Source organism: Periplaneta americana, chromosome 3 (assembly GCF_040183065.1).
Source record: "Periplaneta americana isolate PAMFEO1 chromosome 3, P.americana_PAMFEO1_priV1, whole genome shotgun sequence".
NCBI classification, from domain to species: domain Eukaryota; kingdom Metazoa; phylum Arthropoda; class Insecta; order Blattodea; family Blattidae; genus Periplaneta; species Periplaneta americana.
The window spans coordinates 58,904,667-58,923,822 of NC_091119.1; the positions used below are offsets into that span (position 1 = coordinate 58,904,667).

The 19,156-nt window shown below is 37.9% G+C and overlaps 2 long non-coding RNA genes across 2 annotated transcripts; both read right to left on the reverse strand.

The window, feature by feature from the left end:
* Positions 1-11,721: 11,721 nt before the first annotated feature.
* Positions 11,722-13,198, reverse strand: LOC138697105 (uncharacterized). Its single transcript, XR_011331519.1, has 2 exons — positions 13,124-13,198; positions 11,722-12,039 (listed from the first exon to the last, which is right to left on the reverse strand). It is a non-coding gene; the product is annotated as an uncharacterized lncRNA (long non-coding RNA).
* Positions 13,199-13,289: 91 nt separating this feature from the next.
* Positions 13,290-16,259, reverse strand: LOC138697106 (uncharacterized). The gene is made up of 4 exons (XR_011331520.1): positions 16,049-16,259; positions 15,220-15,408; positions 13,583-13,691; positions 13,290-13,489 (listed from the first exon to the last, which is right to left on the reverse strand). It is a non-coding gene; the product is annotated as an uncharacterized lncRNA (long non-coding RNA).
* Positions 16,260-19,156: the final 2,897 nt, after the last annotated feature.

Here is a 19,156-nt window from a genome sequence, read left to right on the forward strand (position 1 = left end):
GGGATGATGTGTATCTGTGAAGAGTTATGTCGTGTACTAGGGTAAGTGTTCGTGTAAGTGTAGTGTAGGGAATGGGTGAGGATGATGAAGATGAGGAAGGGAGGGTGCCGGCACGTAGCCTACTCCTGTCGAATAGCACCAAGGGGGCCGTCAGGCTTAACGGACGAATCACTATCAACAGTGACATATGTCTTCTCTTCATATGAACTGCGGAGAGATTAGGGATTTAACCCAGCCATATTGGTGCACAATTTAGTGATTAGAAGCTGTGCACCGCCATCTCTCCTAGTCCCGAGGTAGAAATTTTACATGAAAATTTCTGATCGTTGTTTATTAATAATCAGCAAATGTAGTAATTATGACTATAAAATAACATATTTTAAATTTAAAATGAAATAATATGTTAAAAATAAGTAAATTTAGATACAAAATTGTACCGATAGGAAAACGTTACATTAGAAGCTAATAAATGATCAACATATGAAAATGATTTCAACTGATCCAGTAAGAAGGAAACAATGGCTAGTGAAAATGAAAAGGATCAAATGAACAGCAACAATCCGCGAAGCGATTTGTTTCGGCTTATGTTGTCCTATTAAATTGCTTAAATTGTCCTATTAACCAGATTATATTCCGGTTAATAACAAATATTGTAATTTTATTAACATGAATTGGAGCACGATTATATACGCATATATATATATATATATATATATATATATATATATATAAGATATATTTTGATACTGTACTGCTCACAATATATTACGTCGCCGAACGAGCCTTGCATTCGGGAGGTCCCGGGTTCAAACCTCGTGACCGGCCAATCTGACTGAGGTTGTAACTTGTTCATGGTTTTCCTCAGTTGAAATTTACATACCATGATTCATCACCACCTTAATCACCAATATCATAAACATTAAAACCAAATCTAAATCAGGTACATTAACACAAGCCATCTATAACACGCAACAATAGAGACAGAAACTCAACAATAGTCAACTGCATACACAAGACCACAGATGTTAAAGCGTTTAGGCCTATAAATAAATGCATAAAAATAAACAATTACTCTGTGCCCTGCTCATTACGATTTGAGCAGCCAATTGCAGAACAGCAAACCATGATGAATCTGAAATTCGTTTGTTGTATGTTTAGTCAGCAGTCCGAAGACTGGTTGTAAATTCGTTTACATCTTTATTTAACTTCGTATCCCTGTGAGGGATGTGATTACACTTTAGCTTTAGTTATCATATGTGATTTCAGCAATACGTATTAATTATTTTGTGTCAGAAAAACATCATTACGTTATTTCCAATTGTTAGCAGTCCAATTTTGTCAACAATGTGCCCACAATAAATTAAATTACGTATGCTTGGGGTACATGTACACCACTCTCAGGAACCCATGTTATAATGTTGGCGACACTGTAAGTCTACTTTTCTTGCCTTCTATAGTTATTCTGCAGTTTTTAGTGTCACTGAGCATTGTTTAAGTGTGAAGTGAAGAATGACGATATTGTTCTGAGTTTGTAAGCATCATATGCATCAGGTATTATTATTATTATTATTATTATTATTATTATTATTATTATTATTATTATTATTATTTAATATCACTATTATTATTATGTTATTATTATTATTATTATTATTATTATTATTATTATTATTATTTAATATCACTATTATTATTATTATTATTATTATTATTATTATTATTATTATTATTATTATTATTATTAACTACCACTATGGATATTCTTCAGACCATTTCCTAGTAATAATTTTTATTAAAAATTATTTTCTTTTTTTAAAAAATGCGAACATATCTTTAATAAGTATACGTTAAAGAACATGCAGTAAAATTTTCCAAAGGCGATTTCGGATAAAATGTTATCAAATTTTCAACCATCCCATCTCTTAAGAACCAAATTCCGTACAGAAACAAACTTAAGGAACAAATCAATATTTGCAATATAAATAGACGTGGACAGAAACAGTGAGGATCTTAGATCAGCCACGCTTGCGAACTCGCCCCTCCCCCGTCGCACTAAAAAAATAGCGCATCATGCATGTTATGTTTTATGTTCTATTTAGTAGAAGTTTATGAAATGTGCGTTCTTACAAATTGAAAACACAGGATGAAAAAGATTGCGTTAATTGCTAGTAAATTAATTATGATTGAGCTACCGGCGTTGCTCAATCGGCTAAGACACTTATCTATCGATCCGAAGTTGCGCTCGGGCGCGGGTTCGATCCCCGCTTGGGATGATTACCTGGTTGAGCTTTTGCAATGTTTTTCCCAACCATAAGGCGAATATCAGGTAATCCATGGCGAGTCCTCGGCCTCATCTAGCCAAATACCATCTCGCTATCACCAATCTCATCGAAGCTAAATAACCCAGTAGTTGACACAGCGGCGTTAAATAACGAAGTAACAAAGTAGCCTAATAAATGAATGAGCAACAACAATTTATTTTAAAATAATGAAATGAAGAAAAGAAAAGTTAAGCTAAGCTTCTGATGTATTAATCAGTTTCCTTGATTGGATTATATATGCAATAAAATATATTGAAATGGCGAGTATGGACAAGGGAGGCTTTAATAATTTGTTTGAAGACGAATTAATCAAGGTCATGCGTTTTATTTTACATCACCATGTTTACAAAATACTATATAATGTCAGTGCAGGGCTAGCGAACGTTTATAAAACGATGAGTTTGCCATATAATGTGAAAATTTTCACCCCCACGGTTCAACAGTAAAATTACCGAGCTTAGAACTTCTAACTTAATGTTTATGTCGCGGAAATTCGAGAGTTAGAAATAGCATGGTTTGTGTTACAGCGTTGAAAACTACTTCAACTGGGAACTTTTTCTGCTATTTCAGAACTCGTCTTATGCTACGGCCACTTGCTTCTCCCAAAACTTGCAACTAGACTGATGCTGTGATTAATCCGCCACTGCAGAGAAGAATCCTTCTGTTCAAGGTAATTTACAGATAAAACATTCAACGGACTCGTCTCAATGTTTTGGCAGCGATGTGCTTAATCAATAATGCATTCACAACAGACTATGTGGTGCATTGCCTGCAAACGTTCCTTATATTACATTGAAATTGTGGAGCGCGAAGATTATTATAATTAATACGATTGCGAAAACTTGATCCAGTGCTGGGACCGTGAGTAAACTTGCGGTGACTGGAGGGGCTACAGTTGGAGCGTACATGCTGCACAGAAATTATAAAGAAAAACTGCCCTTCCAGGACATTACAAAGCTTTACATTATAACGCCGGATAAGAACGGAGAAAGCACCCCAGGTACAAGTGGCCAAACGCTTCAGAATAAACCTGGCGGTACCAAAAAAGGGAAGACTCCAGTAGAACCTGAGAGTCAGGACATCCTTGACAAAGAGAGTGCTGGCTTGGAAGACAAGCCAAGCACAGAACACAAGCCAGAAGAACCTGGGGATGCTGCCCCTCAAGAACCTGGACCATCCAAACCGCCTCGGATGGTAGGCCCAAGGATGGGGAAAAACACGTCACCTTTGCTGATCCCCTAGAGGAAATCCTGGGTGAAGAACCTCCACCTCATCCAGAGGAGACACCCAGCCCACCATCAGATCCCCCAGAGGAAGCCGAGACTCGTTCTTCATATGAAAGGCTGATGGACGAAGTGTACCGTATGTTCAGGACGCGGAAAAGCTGATTCGGTAAGTACAAGACTCTGTTTCGTAATTTAATCGTTCCTTTCCAAAAAGGGCTCCAGTCCATTTTTTTTCGAATGGACTTGGCAGTTTAGGGGACGGAGCATCATTTTACAACAAAAGAACTTCAATTCAGTTGATAGTTATGTGTAATGTAGGTGTAGAAATGTTGTTTTATTACAGATGCGTGATGCGTTGCCTGAACATTGAAAGATGTGGAGCGCGAAGCTTATTATAAATACGATTGCCAAAACCTGGTCCAGTGCTGGGACCGTGAGCAAACTTGCGGTAACTGGAGGGGCTACAGATGGAGTCTATATGTTGTACACCAATTATAAAGAAAAACTGCCCTTAAAGCCTGATAAGAACACAGAAAGCACCTCAGGTACAAGTGGCCAAACACTTGAGAAAAAACCTGGCGGTGCCACGAAAGGGAAAACAAAACCTAAGACACCAATAGAACCTGAGAGTCAGGACATCAAAGACAAAGGGAGTGCTGGCTTGGAAGACAAGCCAAGCACAGAAAACAAAAGAGAACAACCTGGAGACGCTGTCCCGAAAGAGCCAGAACCAGCAAACCCCGCCTCGGATGATGGGCCCACGGATGAGGAAAGACAAGTGACGTTTGCTGATCCCCTAGAAGAAATCCTTGGTGAAGAACCTCCCCCTCCATCTCAACCGGAGGAGATCCCCAGCCAACCATCAGATCCTCCAGAGGAAGCCGAGCCTCGATCTTCTTATGAGAGGTTCATGGACGAAGTGAAGACGCTGATTCAGTAAGTGCAAGACCTGTTTCGTAATTTAATCGCTTATTTCAAAAAGGGCTCCAGTCCATTTTTTTCTAATGGAATTGGCAGTTAAGGAAACGCGTATCAGTTTACAACAAAAGATCTTCAATCCAGTTGATAGTTGTGTGAAATGTAGATGTAGAAATGTTGTTCTATTACAGATGGACGTCAGTCCTGGACTGTGGCCCGTTTGAAAAAAAAAACTGTTGCCAACCATGATTACATATGAGATTGGATTGCTAATTTTATTATAATCGGAATATATCTAATGATATGTATCGTTGTCGAAGACATTCCTGGTTCATTTCCTGAGTAAAAAAGTGGATCAAGATAATGCTTCAAGAACAGTGAATCCTGCAAGTTACAGATGTTCTGCAAAAGAATTTTACAATGTTACATTTGTTCGGATCAAATTTCTGCATATCTAAAGGAAAAACTAAAATTCTTTCGATCATTTCTTACCATAATATACTGCTCTCTAAAATTTGACTGAGTATATTGGGAATTCATCAATTGGTTTCTCAAAACAAGCTATGAAATGTTTCATATAAAACAATTTTTATCTCGAAAAGGAAGCAAAAACGAGCAAAATTCTATTAAACTTTTTTGTTTGGATTACCTCACAGAATAACCCCCTGAAATTAATGACATTACTTATGGTTGAGAGAAAGAGAGAGGAGGGGAGAGAGAGACAGAGACAGAGACAGAGAGTGAGTGAGTGAGTGAGTGAGTGAGTGAGTGAGTGAGTGAGTGAGTGAGTGAGTGAGTGAGTGAGTGAGTGAGTGAGTGAGTGAGTGAGTGAGTGAGTGAGTAAAGATTGTATTATGGTTATGTATCGAGTTGTAAACATGTTGAGAAAAAAACGCATTTTCTTCCAAATGGGCTTAAGTCCAGGATTTTAGGTACTTATAACATAATCAGGAAATAATTTTTGATTGTCATTTCTATGTCATATGGATATATTATCTCAGCTATGGCATCACAATGTTAATAGTCATTTATTGAATATGGGCAAATAGAACAATTTTTTTCAGCTTTTCTCAAATTTACCAATTTTGGATTATTGCCCTTTCGGAAAGGAGCGATTCAACTGTGTCGTAGCTCGGAGTATCTACTGTATGTTTCGGAGCCAGCTTGCTCGGCAGTTTGGAGAGGCAGACAATAGGGTTTAGAGGTGTGTGAGGGAAGTGGTGGCGCGTTCCTCAACATTTCCTATTATTATTCTTAACGTCTGTTTGTCAACGGTTAGCAGGTCTGAACGTGAAACGAGAGGACCGGGTTCAAATTCTGGTTGGGTTTTTTTCGGAGTTTTTCCTCAACCAACTAAAGCATAATTGCTGAATAACTTTAGGTTGACTTTTTTATTTTATTTAAGTAGGTTATTTTACGACGCTGTATCAATATCTTAGGTTATTTAGCGTCTGAATGAGATGGTGATAATGCCGGTGAAATGAGTCCGTAGTACAGCATCGAAAGTTTTTTTTAGTAGGTTATTTTACGACGCTTTATCAACATCTTAGGTTACTTAGCGTCTGAATGAGATGAAGGTGATAATGCCGGTGAAATGAGTCCAGCACCGAAAGTTACCCAGCATTTGCTCATATTGGGTTGAGGAAAAACCCCGGAAAAAACCTCAACCAGGTAACTTGCCCCGACCGGGAATCGAACCCGGGCCACCTGGTTTCGCGGCCAGACGCGCTGACCGTTACTCCACAGATGTGGACTCACCGAAAGTTACCCAGCATTTGCTCAAATTGGGTTGAGGGAAAACCCCGGAAAAAAACCTCAACCAGGTAACTTACCCCGACCGAGATTCGAACCCTGGCCACCTGGTTTCGCGGCAGAGCGCTAACCGTTACTCCACAGGTGTGGACACATTCGGTTGAACCTCTGTCTCATTTCCCCATCATTAACTCACATATCATCATCATCATCATCATCATCATCCATACCATATCCCGGGTTAAGTTCACGGTGCGGCGTGTTGTGCAAGAGCGCGGCCGTTCGGCTGCCCAATCATTCACAGAATAGAATGGTAAGCACAATAAGCCTCAGCTGCAGTGTAAGCCTTCGGGCCCCTCCTCCGTATGAGAAAAAAGTCTGCTTTTCTGAATTGTACTTTTCTTAGTTACATTTTTCTGAAACAATTAAGTTATTTCTAATGCATTACATTAAAGGAGGGCACGTTGGGGCAGCAGGGGAGGTAAATGGGGAGAGGGGGTAGAGATACAAGTGTACTCGACATGCAGATGCAAGAATAACCCAGGTTATCTCAGTAAGTGGCGAATTGGAACCTTACTGTGTTTGCCATTTCTGTTCGGCTGAATAGAGACGTTCGTCATATTTCATTTGTCTGGAAGGATTGCACTTACGGATTTACGGATAAACCTGTATATTTGAAGAACGAGATATTTAATAAATGTAATCGATTGATTAGGATAAAAAAAATCATGTCATCAATAGGCCTATTATTTAATTAATTGTTTAAAGACGAAATAAAAAAGAGGTAGATCTACTATAAAACATTCCAAACAAATTGACATGATAAAATTAGAGAAAATAATGTTTTATTACATTGCTGATACAATATAGGGCCTATAATAATTTATTAAAAATAAAACTTTAAAAAGCAGTAGGCCTCGTTTATTGTTATATTTAATAGTAATAGCAGTTATTGTAATGATATTTAGCAATAGCAATTATTACAGTAGACTTTCGGTTATCCGACCTAATGTGACGGAAGGCAGCAGGTATAACAAAAAAGCCGGATAGACCGTATTTCTATAAATGCTCACTTCCTACCCCATCCATACCATTAAAAACACTCTTTTTATACCAAAACCCGCTCTTATTCATATTTTTTACCTCTTAGTTCAGGCCAGTAGGTATGCATACTGTACTTTATAAATGTTTGTTATGTACTGGCTGTACGTTTTAAAAATTATTACAGAAAAAGGAAGCGCAAGATAAAAAATATTGTACTAAACACATTTTAGGATGAATTTTATAATGTATAACTTAAATGCAGGAAACATAAAATCATATCTTTTTTTAAATATATCGAAATATGTTAACTAAAATAAAAAGATATGAAAGATAAGTACTATTCTGAGAGATTATAAACTAATAAAAAGACTCTAAAAATTCTGGGAAGTAATAAGAGAAGCAACAAATGCGGATACAAATAAAAAACCTTTTTACATCAAAGAAATATTGTCTTCAGACGGTAAATTCTATATAAAAAACATGAAATTGCTTCACAATTCAACAATAGTTGTTATTTTTTCAATATTGGTCATAACATTGCTTCTAGTATTACAAATAACCAGAATAACTCACAGAACATCAATACTTATTTACTTACTGGCTTTTAAGGGACCCGGAGGTTCATTGCCGCCCTCACATAAACCCGCCATAGGTCCCTATCCTGAGCAAGATCAATCCAGTCTCTAGCATCATATCCCAACTCCCTCAAATCCATTTTAATATTATCTTTCCATCTACGTCTCGGTCTCCCCAAAGGTCTTTTTCCCTCCGGCCTCCCAACTAACACTCTATATGCATTTCTGGATTCGCCCATACGTGCTCAAACGTCTGGATTTAATGTTCCTAATTATGTCAGGTGAAGAACACAATGCGTGAAGTTCTGTGTTGTGTTACTTTCTCCATTCTCCTGTAACTTCATCCCTCTTAGCCCCAAATACCTTCCTAAGCACCTTATTCTCAAACACCCTTAACCTATGTTCCTCTCTCAAAGTAAGAGTCCAAGTTTCACAACCATAAAGAACAACCGGTAATATAACTTTTATAAATTCTAACTTTCAGATTTTTTGACAGCAGACTGGATAATAAAAGCTTCTCAATCGAATAATAACACACATTTCCCATATTCATTCTGTGTTTAATTTCCTCCCGAGTATCATTTATATTTGTTACTGTTGCTCCCAGGTATCTGAATTTTTCCACCTCTTCAAAGGACAAATTTCCAATTTTTATAATTCCATTTCGTACAATATCTCGTCACGAGACATAATAATTTTGTTATAGGAGCAGTAACATCGCCACCTTTTCAAGGCGCCACAACAACATCCCGCCTCCTCGCCACACCGACCACGTACGGTATGGCGAGATACTGTACGTGTGGTGCGTAAGGGCCACCACATCAAGACGCCACAACATCCCGCCTCATCGCCACACCGACCACGTACGGTATGGCGAGATACCATACGTGTGGTGCGTAAGGGCCACTACGTCTAGACGCCACAACATCCCGCCTCATCGCCACACCGACCACGTACGGTATGGCGAGATACCATACGTGTGGTGCGTAATGGCCACCACGTCAAGGCGCCACAACATCCCGTCTCATCGCCACACCGACCACGTACGGTATGGCGAGATACAGTACGTGTGGTGCGTACGAGCCACCAATCAAGGCGCCACAATAACATCCAGCCTCATCGCCACACCGGCCACGTTCAGTATGACGAGATGCCGTACGTGTGGTGCGTAAGGGCCACTACGTCAAGGCGCCACAACATCCCGCCTCATCGCCACACCGACCACGTACGGCATGGCGAGATACAGTACGTGTGGTGCGTAAGGGCCACTACGTCAAGGCGCCACAACATCCCGCCTCATCGCCACACCGACCACGTACGGTATGGCGAGATACCATACGTGTGGTGCGTAAGGGCCACCACGTCAAGGCGCCACAACATCCCGCCTCATCGCCACACCGACCACGTACGGTATGGCGAGATACCATACGTGTGGTGCGTAAGGGCCACCACGTCAAGGCGCCACAACATCCCGCCTCATCGCCACACCGACCACGTACGGTATGGCGAGATACAGTACGTGTGGTGCGTAAGGGCCACTACGTCAAGGCGCCACAACATCCCGCCTCATCGCCACACCGACCACGTACGGTATGGCGAGATACAGTACATGTGGTGCGTACGAGCCACCAATCAAGGCGCCACAATAACATCCAGCCTCATCGCCACACCGACCACGTACGGTATGGCGAGATACAGTACGTGTGGTGCGTAAGGGCCACCACGTCAAGGCGCCACAACATCCCGCCTCATCGCCACACCGACCACGTACGGTATGGCGAGATACCATACGTGTGGTGCGTGCGTAAGGGCCACTACGTCAAGGCACCACAACATCTCGCCTCATCGCCACACCGACCACGTACGGTATGGCGAGATACAGTACGTGTGGTGCGTAAGGGCCACCACGTCAAGGCGCCACAACATCCCGCCTCATTGCCACACCGACCACGTACGGTATGGCGAGATACAGTACGTGTGGTGCGTACGAGCCACCAATCAAGGCGCCACAATAACATCCAGCCTCATCGCCACACCGACCACGTTCAGTATGGCGACATGCCGTACGTGTGGTGCGTAAGGGCCACCACGTCAAGGCGCCACAACATCCCGCCTCATCGCCACACCGACCACGTACCGTATGGCGAGATACCATACGTGTGGTGCGTAAGGGCCACTACGTCAAGGCACCACAATATCTCGCCTCATCGCCACACCGACCACGTACGGTATGGCGAGATACAGTACGTGTGGTGCGTAAGGGGCACCACGTCAAGGCGCCACAACATCCCGCCTCATCGCCACACCGACCACGTACGGTATGGCGAGATACAGTACGTGTGGTGCGTACGAGCCACCAATCAAGGCGCCACAATAACATCCAGCCTCATCGCCACACCGACCACGTTCAGTATGGCGACGTGCCGTACGTGTGGTGCGTAAGGGCAACCACGTCAAGGCAACCTAACATCACGCCACAACAATAAAGGGAATTGAACCTCGCGCCACAACAATCAAGGCAATCGATCACGCCACAACAATCAAGGCAATCGAACATCGCGCCACAACAATCAAGGCAACTGAACATCCTGCCACAACAATCAAGGGAATCGAACATCGCGCCACAAAAATCAAGGCAACTAACATCCCGCCACACGTGCGGTATGTCGAGATGCATCCAAATACAAAGCAATGAAATTATAGTCGTGTCGCTGTTATTTCCGGTGTGACTCCTCCTCTTTGCTTACGTATTAGGAAGTGAAGGCTCTATAAAGTCTAGGTAGGTAGTATCCTTCGCCATTTTTGTTCTTTCGTTGCCGAGCTACCAGATGAGGAATCTATTTGACGCACCGTTAAACATTATCATGTCGTAACTCCTATGAGAATAAATCCAGCTAACTGTAATTGAGCAAATAATTGAGTGGCAAATAACGTCCTCGTGTGATTTCTGCGAACGCCAACGAAAGAGCCAAAATAGCGGGCGATTATATTAAGTATTTATCGAGCCTTAGGAAATGCATTACATCATCAGTAGCGAATGACAAGACGCACACGTTTAAATGTAGCCGACTTGCAACGTGATTGGCTGCCGGAAATAAGAGCGACCAGACTTTATGTATACTCGGCACAACATCATGGATAAATATATATTTATCCATGACAACATATAGTGACGTACTAAAAAATCCAAGATGGCCGTACTTCAGTCTTACCAACTTTGAACGTAAAGCACTAATATTAATTCTTTTCAATAAATTGAACAAATTGTCAGTGGAGAGCATTTAAAAATTGTGGATCAGAATAAAACAAACACTCTGAAAAAAAGTAAAACAATTTATGCCACGAAAGATGGTATTATGTGCCGTAAATAAAATTTGAAGAACAATTTAAATGGTCGTCTTAAAAAAAAAAAAAAATATTCTTAAAAACTACATTACATTCATCATTATTATTTTCCATTTCTTTTGCTGCACATATTCCTCTTTAATAGATATAGATACGCATGTATAAATATAATTAAAAAGTACAATGAGAAAAGTGAAATTTTATTTTTAACTAACCAAGTAATGAAAATGTAAAAATCATACTTACTTTTCACGACCAACCTCTATACAAAAAGAATTAAACTTTAATTTTGTATAATAAGGATTTGTTTCAACCAAATGAAAGGACAACTTAAGTATTTTTATTGTTTCAGGATTAATGGAGAAGGGTGATGTAATTATATATATATATATATATATATATATATATATATATATATATATATATTATATTGTTGTATAACATTATGGAATGCTGACAAGTTGATGTATTGAATCAGCATTACACAATTCTAATATCCCGACTTTTGCCTCAGGACTAAGGGAATACTTCGACAAAGGACAGATTGCAAATAACTTTATTTTATTTCTTCATTATACAAATTTAACATAAAGCACAGTTAGGCAACAACAAAAATACACAATGAACAATCAACTGTATTATTTTCTGTGTAACAGCACACTTACTTTATTTTTCCGAAAAATACAAAGTGATATAAAAAGAAAATAACTATGGTTTTGGATAGACATATTATGTTTGCTCCAGCATTTGCATCAGCCATAATTCTTAAATTAGTCATTATATTACCAAATTTCCATACGTCCTCTTCCTTAACCAACCTCTTGATAATGTTTGGTGGCATCATGGGATCCTTTGAGACTAAAAGAAAGACAGAATTTGATTTAACACAGAAATTGTCAATGTTGAAAGGGGATCTGTGCATGTTTAATATAAGAAAGTAATTACACATAGCCCCATTTAACAATAACTGAATCAATTTTTAGTAGAATTATAGTGGACATTATGGTGACAATACTGGACTGGACAATTAATCATGTAAATATCAGTAGAAAAAGGGGGGGGGGGGGGTATTAAAACTAAAATAAAAAATATATTATGTTGTACACAGAATGAAAATTAATACTGCATAAATAACATTGTACGGGTATCTAAAATATGACATCAGGCTTTGAAACAGAAATGTTGAAAATAAGCCAAACTTTCAGGGCAATCTAGCTCAAGGATCTGGCAAGTTTTGTAGCAAAATACCACCCTCACAGAATTCTTTGCTTTTGAAGGTACACAAATCTAACTATATCATATTTCGTGAAAAAAATAGTGGTACTGATATAAGACATCATATTATCAGACACTTTCACTTTCCTCTGAATTAATGGTGGCCTGATATGCCTGTCTAGCTGGAAGTCATTGTGCAAAATGTTAACCCTCATGGCATGGATGTCGGAGAGGTTGGTGTATCTGAGAGACCAACGAAATAAGCCTCAATGGCTTCTTGGAACATCACGATAGCTAATCCTTGGAAGGGAAACTCTATCGTTAAGTCCTAAGCAACAGAAAAAACACAACTTGAATTTATCAATGATGAGATTGTCTAGCATCCTTGTATTTGAATGTACAGCAATCTATCTGTAGACATATCATATTTTGTTAAAAAAATAGTGGGTTTTGACATGAGGTGTCTGATCATCAGAGATATTTTCACTTTTCTTAAATTAGCGGTGGCCTCTGATGCACCTGTCCTGCTGTATGTCGTGCAAAATGGTAACCCTCATGGCCTGGATGGTGGAGAGGTTGGTGTATCGAAAACCAGCCTCCTATGACACACCTTGGGCAATGATTGTGTTGATAAATTGGTCTACACAACTCGCTTCATATGGCTGAATGACAAACAATTAACCACCATTGGGGGGGGGGGGGGGGGAATTACTTATGAATTACTTACATTTAGAGAATCACCTTTCCAAGTGTCGTTTATTCCTGTTTGCATTGTCTGGCAATGGTAACCCCAGTCTCAGTCATGTCTACAAAATTCACATTTGAACATAAATAATGCAATTTAACATCACAGTTCATTACTCAGATTCTACAGAAATTATATTTACCATTAACTGAGCTCGTCTCCTTTTGTTGTGGGTTTGTATTCTGCAATTTTATTGTGGTAGAAAGCATTATCCATAACAATAATCGAAGGACCTAAATTTCTCAACCCAACAATAAGCTACCTTTCCACCCACTTCTGGATTGTATTCATGGCACCACAGTAATCTTGGCCAGTCTTCAAATTGGATGCAAAAAGTTAAATCTGCATCTATAAAAGAGACAAGATATTTAGATTCTAGATAGAACACATAATAAAAGTTACTACACTATATATAGTTTAATAGTATTGTAGTTATATTACCAGGTTCCAGCTTGTACAATGGCCAGTCTTCCTTCCACAGCAGGTCGATGCATAACTCCTTGAACCTTACCACCAACGATACTGGTTTGCTCCATGAATGTGTTGCAGTCTATGAAATATACATGGAATTAATAATGTTACAACATTTATTCCCTTTACTATCTTAAAATATTGTAATAAAGCCTGCCATTCATAAAAATCCACGTTTCATTCAGAAAAACAACAGACTTTGGACCCTCACTTTTCATATTTCTCACATATTCTCTTAAAATTAATATTTTTACTTTCTCTTACTAATGTGAGATTGCCCTCTTTTTTCAATTTAAACTACATTTCCTTCAAAATTGTCCTTAATGACGAACGTGATCCTTCAAATGAAGTATGTAATCATAGTTTCCTGTTACATGACCCAGTACCAGCATGGCTGTTACTCTTTTTCCTGAACAGGAATGAAAATAGTACCGGTAGTGGTAAATAAGAAGTAATTATAAGAGTAAAGTCTACAGTCTTTTAACTTATTAAAATAAAAAAAAATAAAAAATGTTACTGCCATAATTTTCTTCATCTCGATTTGGTCTATCATATACAAATCTTGCAATGACTTCCTTGGAAAAATTATCTGATGCCAGTTATAGATTGTGGATATTTCTTGTTTTTCCCTGGTGTAGACAGCATATGCCTCTTTCAGATTTGGTAATAATTATTTCTATTGCATTCTATGAATGCTGTGATAAAAGTATGGAGATTATATATTTTATTTACAGTATTTACTTACAAATTGCTTTTAAGGAATCCAGAGGTTTTTGCTGTCCTCACATAAGCCCACCATTCGTCCCTATCCTGAACAATATTAATCCAGTCCCTAGCATCATATTCCACCTCTCTCAAAATATTATCCTCCCATCTACGTCTCGGCCTCTCCAAAGGTCTTCAAACTAACTCTATATGCATTTATGGACTCTCTCATTCGTGCTACATACCCTGCCCACAACAAACGTCTGGATTTAATAATGTTAGGTGAAGAATATAATGCTTGCAGTTGTGCGTTGTGTAACTTTCTCCATTTTCCTGTAACTTCATCCCTCTTAGTCCCAAATATTTTCCTAAGAACCTTACACTCTAACACCCTTAACCTCTGTTCCCCTCTCAAAGTGAGAGTCCAATTTAATGCTTCTTATACATACATGCCTGTGGTGTAACAATATCTGGAACAAGTAAACATATAATATGCTCCTTTTTAATTAATCCTATAGCCTTAAAGATTATGGTAATACATTGAAGTACTTGGGACAATAATAAAAATATTCTTCTGCGTTATTGAATACGTATTTTTTTTACTTAATTTCTAACAAGAATATTTTTATACATACGAAAGGTTATCAGTGATGGGACTTTACTTTATTTGGGACTTGTATTTCTAAGTAAGCTTAAAATTTTTCAAAATTCAGTTGCATGTAAACTCAACCACATGCATTAGTTTATCATGAAGTTGCATTAGATTAAGTTACAGAAAAGTCTTCGTATGTTAAATTATGTGTAAATATTTTTTAACACACTAACATGGATGCATCCTTATGGAATAAGATCTGTACTGATCCCGTCAAATATTATCTATAAAAACAGGTAGGCCTACTTACAAGAGATTTGCAATTCTTGCCATTAGAACCGCTTTGGTTTGACAGATATCTTCATATTCTGCTTCAGCCTTCAATTGTCTGTACATATTAACAACTGCTTATTGTAAGCTGCTCTGTAACGAAAGTATTTTCTTTCTTGATGTAGGCCTATAAGTTCTTCAGACTCTTTCCTTCTGGACATGTTATAACCTTAAAATAAAGTGATTATTGCATTTTAAAATATGAACTACAATTAACCTAACTTCAATCTTGATTTTATTCACTTTCATTAGACTGAATATTTGTAAGGTTATGTAAAATTATATTACGTAATTCTCCAAAATAACTGCACCATAGGAGACACTGTTTTCCTTCGTTCCATTGACTTCTGTGAGATTTTAACACATGGTTTTAGTTTTTAGCTATAAATACTTTCAACATAGAAGTCATTTGATACCTGTATATTCTAATGGATAGTTGGAAGTTTTTATAACAGCAAACTAATAAACTACGTGTTTATCGCTATATACATCTCTCATAAGCCAGTGAAACATGCCTTCTTTGATGTAGCTTCTCTGGATAATACCTTATATTATGATAAAAATGTAATTGTTATATCATATAATTTATTTTTATATGTATAATGTTTTAAAGTTAAAATAATGCTCTTACCTCAGCAGAATCATCAGTAGACCTAATTATAAATTTCACTATTCTAGAATATAAGTATGCCTATGTAATATAATATCTTAATACATACTAAATAACTGTGAATCTTAATACAACACAACATTCTAATATGTTAATTTATTGTAATATTGCAATGTAATGCTCCAAAATTTCTACTTACCTAGAAACATACAATACCGGTAGTTCTGATAATAACAATAATTGCACCACATAGTTGTATTATGTGATGTGATGGAAATAGTAAATTCACGTACAACTCGCAATTTCCGGAATATATTATATATATTATAATCGCGATATAAAATACACGCACAATATTACGTTTGAATAAATCTAGTGAATTTTAAATCGAGTAGCGGGTAGGCCTGAATAATAATTCCAAGTGTACCAACATAAGAACTACAAAATGAATAACTATCATGATATCTAGAACATGTAGGTGTTGAAGCACAGTCTACTATATACAGACGCGAAGCTCAATATGTAGTAAAAATGCAAACATGGGTAGTTGCCCACCACTAGGATCGCTACTATCGCCTCATCATCGTAGATCTCTCTCCTATCAGCCGACAAAATAAATATGTTACACTTTCGTTGTCGTGTTCTTTTGGAAAAAATTAACACCTTCCTTCCATTATTGAAATATTAAATGCATAAAATTAATTAATTATTTTAATGAATGCATATTAAATTCCACCATAAACTCGAAGATACCTGCAAGAAATAAGTTAATATAATTTTTGCTTGTACAAAACGAACTGAAATTTACTATAATAGCTTCACTCATTTAAGATTATAGCGATAGCGATAATTAACTATGAAACCAGTAAATATGAATTTGCATTTCTCTTTAAAACAATAATAATGGAAATATGAATTAATGGAGTAACTTACGTGTACCGGTACTTGTAGTGTATGCTTACGTAGTTAAAGTGGGATGAGGTTAAGCAATAATATTCACACCAGAATTGGAAATAAAACGTGATCAATAAATTTTATTGTAACAGACTTTTTCTATGTCTCTAGTAAAGCAACAAATAAAAATAACAACAAAATTAACAGCTATAATTAAAAACATATCCTTTGAAGAAAAAAGTAGGCCTAAGCAATAATAATCTCACCAGAATTGAAAATAAAACGTGATCAATAAATTTCATTAAAACAAACTTATTTCTACGTCTTTAGTAAAATAACACATAAAAATAATAACAAAATTAATAGCTACAATTAAAAATATATCCTCTGAAAAAAAAAAAAAAGTAGACCTAACCTTTATTTCTCTGGAAATTTAGCAGCCTAAGTGACAGAACTTTAACCGGTATCTAATGTCCTTTCGGTTAGACTGAAACATTTCATTGTGAAATTTAAGGATATAATGTATTCTAACAGTCACAATGAACTTCAAATTAACAGTTTTGTTTCTGCACAGCATTCTTGTGGAAACCCAGGAACCTTTCTGAATCTTTCGGAAATCGGAAAAAGGATAACTCTGGCCTCTTTCTCTTACTGTTGCTACAATTTATAGCACTACAAACGTCTCCTCCTTGTCCCATATTATTATTCAAATTATTATATTTTAGCCATTAACATTTTCATTATAACCAATAACGAACATTTCACAAGCATCAATGTGAAATACGCAACGAGCTAGCACTCGATAGAAATACGACACAGTCCAAAATCGACCATGGACAGTCTATTGTTTCTAGTTGCTAACCGCTTGGAGCGCTTTATCACGAGATTTGCAAAAAACACCTCAAGCTTCGCAACTGTATATAGTAGACTGTGGTTGAAGTAAGTGTTGCCAGTAGTGAAGTGAACCTGGGCGCTGCAAAAACACTAGATTTCAGCTGGTGATCACGTAATGGGGGAAAAATGTTGAAGTTGCATCTTAGTACCTCAAGATATGCTGTGCCGACAATAGCAGAGTTATAATAAATTATTTATATGTTTGAATTGTGTATGTTGTTATCTTATGAAATATTACACGACCGAGGCCAGTGAAGTTCGGCAGCCTGGAGCACCACTTGTACTGCTCCTACGCTCGTATTACGTCATCGCCATAGTTCACATTACGCCCGCGGCTCCACTCGCCTCGGTAGAGTAATACTACATGTATTTATTTATATAGGTTTTTACCTAGAAATTCAAGAACATTAAAACAATACTAAACATTTTTAAGTAGGCTACTGATTGCTTTGTATTTTGGATTACATAACATACACAAGTATTAGTTTAGGCAATGGTAAATTTTAGCGGTTCCTGCACTTATGCTCTTCTTCCATGAGCTTCTATCATTGTTGCGATGTCCCTCGTTTACCCTAAATCGCAGCTCTGTTTAGGTATTACACTTACAGCTAATTGACAACAATATCCTGTTCATGGCAAGTTGACAACACGAAATTTTAAGTTTATGCATTTTTATATTATGTATAGCAATATTTGAATGTTTAATTAGATCAGTTCTGTGAGTTCTCGGATTAATTACATCATCCTTCTTTACCAACTTTCTATCTCAGGTGCTTCCTCCAACCAAACTAGAGTAAGAAATATTTATTATGCTTTTAATAATAGTAATAATAGCCCTAATAGTAATAGTAAAATAAGGTATAAATATCTTGTACCTGTTTTGATTGTAGTCCGCTAGGGCTGGAATGTATAAGAAACAGCCCGCGAACAAGTTTAGGTTCTTCCGCGTGCTACCTGGCAACAGTTGTAATACCTAACTAAGCTCGGAATAGGATGGACCGGCGGCGCTACTATAGCGAGCGCAATGATGTCTTATTACTCCACTATACTAAAAGCCAGGTTATGAACCGACTAAACCGGAAGCAACGTCCTGTTGGTCTCTTTCTGAGCTCTGTTGCCACATAGTGGGGAGAGATTCAAAGCGTGTTCAGCGTTTGTCACCGATATGTTTAAAATAACTACTGTATATAGTTCTCGATAACACTATCAACAATATTAGTAATTAAAATTACTGTTTTTAAGAAAGCACGAGCTAATGACGCTGGTACGAAATGCGACTCGTAATGCACGTGGTACTGCAAATGAACTGGCTACACTGTCTCCGTGATTCCGTTGCCAGATTTTCGTTAGCAGACGACATTTTCACGCGAGGTCCAATGAAAAGCTCCGTTCTCGTTCTCCCCTCCATCCCCCACACTCAACGTGACATCACTGCACTGGCTACCCCTCTAACCCGCACTTTCCTCTCGCCCATCCAACTACTTCCTGTTTCGTCGGTTCATAACCTGGCTTTTAGTAT